The sequence below is a fragment of the Callorhinus ursinus genome, unplaced genomic scaffold, assembly GCF_003265705.2.
Source record: "Callorhinus ursinus isolate GAN/ISIS: 27379988/994484 unplaced genomic scaffold, GSC_fseal_2.0 scaffold37, whole genome shotgun sequence".
Lineage (NCBI taxonomy): Eukaryota > Metazoa > Chordata > Mammalia > Carnivora > Otariidae > Callorhinus > Callorhinus ursinus.
The window spans coordinates 5605643-5611642 of record NW_027397099.1 but is presented as its reverse complement, the minus strand read 5'-3'; the positions used below and the strand labels follow the sequence as shown (position 1 = coordinate 5611642).

The window sequence follows — 6000 nt, the reverse complement described above, 5'->3', positions numbered from 1 at the left end:
CCCCCCCCCCCCCCCCCCCCCCCCCGCCGCCACCGGGCTCTGTGCAGTGCTCCTTGGCCTTCCACCTTTTCAAGCAGGTCCTACTGCCAGGACCCTCTTCACTACCGTCACATGTGGAGGCAATGGTTACTCTCCAGCGCTCTCCTCTGGACCAGTTCCCATCATTTATATGCACTTATTTTGCAAATCACTTAAACTGTGTCTCAGAGGAATCTGAAATTTAAGTTCCAGGCCCTCGGTCCACAAGCCAAAGATGTTTTTTCACTTGGCAAACAACTGGCTCTCTCTTGCTTAGGAATCCCCATAGAGAAGCTCCAGGGAGACCCGTGTTCGAGCCCTGGGTCTGCTATCCATCTGAGCCTCAGTTGCCCCCTTCCCTCTCATGCAGGGGGTCACTCCAGTGTCTTGCGCAGCTGTGACCAGGACCAAATGAGCATGGGTACTTGATGTTGCCACATTAGGGTGGGAAGAAGGAAGCCACAGTCCCTAGGATCTGTGTTCCCCTGGGGATCCTTTTTCCACGTGGACACCCTAACTTGTTTCCTCTGAGTTAACCACGTGATAGGCATCCTTCCCCACCCATAGCCTGGGGAGTCCAACCTGCCAGGAGGTCAGAGGGGGTCTGCTGTTGTGGCTTCCAGGGGAGGTCCTGTCCCCCGTACCTGGGATGTCTGCCTCTTCACCCTCGGTAGGCTGATGACCTGCAGGCACCTCTGTCCTTCACCCTCTTCGTGGGCTGACCTGACCCTAGCACACAGGCTGACAAACATTTAGAAGTGGATATGAAGGAGGCAGACCTCTCCTGAGCCATCCCAGCCTTTGTGACTCTCAGGCCCCACCAGCCTGGAGTGAACTTCTCTCAATGAGAAGTTTCTCAAGGAGGCCCTTTGTCCTCAGACCTTCCCCAAACCGTCCCCCTCCAGCTTCACAACCTCACAACCTCTCTCCCCCACCAAACTCTTCTAAAAAATTCTCTGCACATTTTTTTAAAAGTAGAATTAAATGACAGGAACTGACTATTTAGGGAGGGGTTCCCGAGAGGAGATGGGATCTCTACAACCTTGAAATTACAGGACTTTTTTTTTTTTCCTCAAAAGAAAAACTCATCAGATCATTGATATTCTCAGCCAGACATTGTTTTGAAATATGCTCTCTTCTGTCCTTACACAAACTACAGGCTTTCTCCCTCTTTGAAAATAAGATCACATCAAGTCAGGGATTAGAAATGGGAAAAATTCAATCAGAGCCTCCCTCGGGCCTGCTACACATCTCAATACACTCATAGGCCGGCAAAATCAGTTCCCGCTACAACCCAGCTCAGCATCATCATTCAAAACGCACCCGTAGGAAATGGTGAAACAGAAGGACCTTTCATCCCCAAGTGAGCGAGGCCTGCAGGGCTGCTCTCCTAGCTCCGGAAGCTGGTGGTGCCTGGGCCGGGTGGTGCCTGGGCCGAGTGGAATCGAGGCCTCTCGCTTAAATAGACGGTAGGGCAGGGCGGGCCTGGGGGGCGGGCGTGGAAAGTGGGCTGTTTACCCAGCACAGCAAGGCAGTGTCTATGGATCCAGCAGTGGTCCTGAGCACACGCCTGCCTGCTTGTCCACCAGGAGCCTCAAGCCCACAGGCCCAGAGACCGCAGACCAGCACCTGGGGTGACCTCTGATGGACGTGCAGCTCTAAGTGACACCATGTCCCTGGATGCTTGGTCCAGGTTCCTGGATGCCTCTACCTCCCCTGAGACACAGCCCACTCAGCAGAACCAGCTGTGGAGTTGGATGGACCTGCTCCGTAAACCAGTAAGTAGTGGCCTCAGGCAGGGCATCTCTCCAAGCCTCAGTTTCTACTTTCTTTTTTTTTTTTTTTTTTAAGATTTTATTTATTTATTTGACAGAGAGACAGCAAGAGAGGGAACACAAGCAGGGGGAGTGGGAGAGGGAGAAGCAGGCTTCCTGCCTAGCAGAGAGTCTGATGCGGGGCTCGATTCCAGGACCCTGGGATCATGAACTGAGCCGAAGGCAGATGCTTAACGACTGAGCCACCCAGGCACGCCAGTTTCTACTTTCTTTCTGACTTCATAGGTCCAGAAATAATGTGTGCAAAGGGCCTGGCACCTAGAAGGTTGATTTATTTATCCACAAGGTAATGCAGGGGCCAGGTACTGTCAACAAAGTTCAAGGCCAGAGATGTTTAGAAACCTATGTAAAGTCACACAGCCCTGTAGCTGATTGTCACGGTCAGACGTCATGCAGACCTGAGACTAGGTTGGGTTGCTGGAAGTCCCTTGGAGTGAGGGTGAGAAGCAGTTGCTGGCCTTGGGGAAGGGTCTGAACTGAACTCTGGGGAAAGAGTTACCCCTAAACCTCCAATACCAAGGCAAAGGGAGAGGCATGGCTGGACAGGCATCCTCAGAGGCCTGTGTGTGCATTTGGTTGAGACCTTATTGGCGGGGTGCAGAAGTATCCCAAAGTCACTGCTAGGGATGGCTGGTGAAAGGAACTTCCCCCCACTAAATGCATATATTATAGCCCTAACCCCCAGTGTGGCTGTATTTGAGATGGGGCCTCTAAGGAAGTAATTAAGGTGAAATGAGGTCATAAGGGTGAGACCGTGATCCAATTGGATTAGTGTCCTTTTTAAAAAAGACATCTGAGACTCCCATGGCTTTATACATGCATCGAGGAAAGGCCATGTGAGGACTGCAAAGCCAGGAAGAGAGCTCTTACCAGAGACCCAATCAGCCAGAACCTTATCTTGGGCTTCTGGCCTCCAGAATTGGGAGAAAATGCATTTCTGTTGGTTAAGCCACCCGGTCTGATCTTTTGTTATGGCAGGCCCAGCAGACTAACACAAGTGGATGGGATTGAGCATGGGGAGCGTGGAAAAGGACCTCCAGTTCAGGCAACTGAATGGGGGCTAAAGTCGCTCACTGGCCAGGGGTGGGGTGGGTCAAGGGAGGGTTGTGGTGTGGAGGGACATTTGCATGGATGTGTCCAGGTGGCAGTGGAATATTCAGACCCACAACTCAGCAGAGAAGTCTCAGCTGGAGCAGGATTTGGGAATTATTAGAGTGTAGGTTAAATTTTAGGAGTGGCTGAATTTTGTCAGATCACTTACTCTTTCTTTTTCAACTGGTCCATTCTAATTCCAATGTCTTGTTATATCAGATTTTGTCTTTCATATTTTTGTAAAAAGCCAGACATTCCCTCTCTCTTTTTAAGTATAATTGTGTACAAATCCCCCCCCCCCCCCCACTTTTTAATGAGTCTGTTTTCTACTACTCAGAGTGCGTCTTACTTGGGTTAGCACAGCTAACCATGTGGTTAGGGCACTCAGGTGTGGTTTGATGGCACATTTGTTCCTGAGATTCATCTTGTCTTAACTCTTTGTGATGTCAGTCCTCTTGTCATTCTTATCTAATTTCAAAAGAACATATCTCCCTTCAGCTTGCCAGATCATTTATCATTCCAAATTGTAACTAGCAAATGCTGATTTCTTTCTCTCGGAGTTAAACTTGAAAGGCACAGCATGCGTTCTTTATTTCTAGGCTGAGCTGTTTTGTTCACCTCTCGAAATTTTTCTTGTATTGTTTCTTTGCTGATGTTTTCCTCATCGTGTGCCTCACCCTGTTTATCTTCCTCTCACCTACTCTAGGGCTGTGACACTGTCTCTCATTTCCAAAAGGGTTATTTGTACCTCTGATTGTCTTCTTTGTCTGCATTTCTGGTTTGATGTCTTACTTTAGCCCCGACAGCACCTCTCTCTTTGCTCTGTTGTTTCAGTTACCCCGACTTCTACTTCTGGACGTGTTTCAATTCTTTTATAGTTTCCACCATGGAATTACAGCGGTTTTTTTTGGGGGGGGAGAGGGTGAGTGGGGGTTCTGATCCGTTCCTGTTAGTATTGTTTTTTGTCACATTTCTTTCACAGTAGTTATTACCCAGTTCATCTTCTTCGTTCATGGGGCCTTTCAGATTCCATCATTTAAAAAGCAAACAAGTTGACATATATTGAAGGGCCACTGTGTGCAGATGCTGCAGTTCTGTAGGAGCCCATTGCTCCTATAGGTCTGGTACAGCAGAATTCTTCAGTTGGAGCTGCTTTGAGGGAGGTTCTAGTTAACTAAGATTTATTCCATCTTGTTCCAAAAAAGACTTAAACTGTGTTCTATGTACAATATAATAGACTTTTTTTTTTTTTTTAAAGCACTGAGAGAATTAGAGCTAAGGGGAAAAAAGGTAGAAAAAGCAAGTAGCAGCCAAGCAGAGACACAAAGAGAGCATGCAGGGGGTGAGGGTCTCCGTATTCTGATGGTGGCCTCGGGCACAGAGGGGTCGTGTCTTATGACCAAGGCTTCTCCTTTTGATTTCTGTTGGTGGTGTTGAAATGACCCTTTGTTTTAAGTTCTTACTTGAAAGTCTGTGGCAAAGAAGAGGCCCCCTTGGTGTGACTCACTCTACAAGCCCCTCAGGTGGGGAACACCTACTTAAAATTATTTCCCAGTAGGGATAGAATTGGCAAGGGACACATGACAGTGTGGGCAGGCTGCATGTAAACAGTGGGACAGCCACCTCCTGCTGGTTTTTCAAAAGTTGGTATTGATTGAGCAACTAATCGGCTGTGTATTTCCTGTGCTCTGAATCAGATAGCTTCCCTGTTTTGGGGTGGCAAGTGTAATCTGGGAGTGGAAGGCTTCTCGGGGTCTCTCTGTTCCCACAGAACTCCACAGTGGCCTCATTTCACACCTCTCAGGAAACAGTTTTCCGAGTGACAGATTGATTGGTGTATGGGTGGTTACCAAAAAAGAATCTATTTTATTAGCTATTTGTCTTGCAAAGTGAAATCGTTTTTTAAACTTTATCAGAATGTCATTGTCCTGGGGTTTTGCCCCTGGCTTGGAGAGAAGATCTGCAGACCCCACAGATGATGAGCTGCCATGTCTAGGTCTTACTCGAGCCCCTGGGTGATGAGCCTGGGATGTACTGCCCAGGCTGAAGCTCTCGGGGTGGGGGTGGGGGGGCATGAGGGGCAGCTGGGCACCAAAGGGGTATTGCCATATCTCATCCTGATGCCTGAAATGGCTTTTTTTTTTTTTTAATATACCAAGGGAATATGAGAATCTAGACGTTCATACACATAAGAGACCATGTACAGGTAACCTTGCTTTTCTATTTGAGAAGAAAATAGAAAACATTCCACTTACTCATTTTTTTAGATGAAAAACAAGGAACTATATGAAACAATTAAAAAGCATTTGGTTTTCTGTTGGTGGCAGTTAAAGAAGAGAGAAAGACAGAGGGGGACTAAAACCCATGGAGGGAAGGCAGAGGGTGGAGTTTGGTCCCCAGGAAGCCTCAGTGAGCCCAGCCCCCATCAGTCGGTCAGTGGGCAGAGGCTCTGTCCTTGGCCCTTCCCTCAGCCCTCAACCTGTCCCGTCCAGAGTCAAGGCCGGTCCCTCCCAGCTCTGCAGTCCGTTTCTGGCCCCTGCTCCCCCTCTTCCTTCCCTCCTCGGGCACTCTTTGGCTGCCTGTGGGCCGTCCACCATGCTCGGGTCTCAGCCCGGATCCCAGCTCAGGTCCCCAGCACGAGCCGCTCTTGAGTTCACTCTGCCCCTTGTGTCCAGAACGTCCAGATCTCCCTCTGTGCAAAGAACAAATCCCTCTACCTAGCCTGGTGTGGGGCCCTTTGGTGATGGGGCCCAGCCTTCCTCTGCCTCATTTCTGCTCCCCGTCCCTCCCAGTGATTGGTTCTGATGGCCCCGACCTCTAGCTTTCATCTTTCCTGGAACACTGCATGCTCTTTCACGCCTGCGTGCCTTTGTACATGCTGTCCCCAGTGTCCGGGACACCCCCCCCCATTGGTGCACCTGGCACCCATCCTCTATGGCTCAACTCTGCAGCTGCCGGCCCGCATCCTTCAATCGCACACCCACTGGGCATCAGACTGGTAGCCTAGAGCCCCCTGAGCCCTGAGCACAGAGTCCAGTTCCTGAAAGGCCCTCAG

At 49.5% G+C, this 6000-nt stretch overlaps 1 protein-coding gene across 2 annotated transcripts in view; it reads right to left on the bottom strand.

The window, feature by feature from the left end:
• SMPD3 (sphingomyelin phosphodiesterase 3) overlaps positions 1–6000 on the bottom strand; it is a 79318-nt gene that overhangs the window by 25958 nt on the left and 47360 nt on the right. Inside the window, exon 1 of one of the 2 annotated variants that reach the window (XM_073880084.1) lies at positions 1342–1437. The exons of the other annotated variant lie outside the window; for it this stretch is intronic. The gene's annotated coding sequence lies outside the window, so the exon portion shown is untranslated. Of the gene's footprint in view, positions 1–1341; positions 1438–6000 lie in introns of those variants that run through there. 2 annotated transcript variants of the gene reach the window in all.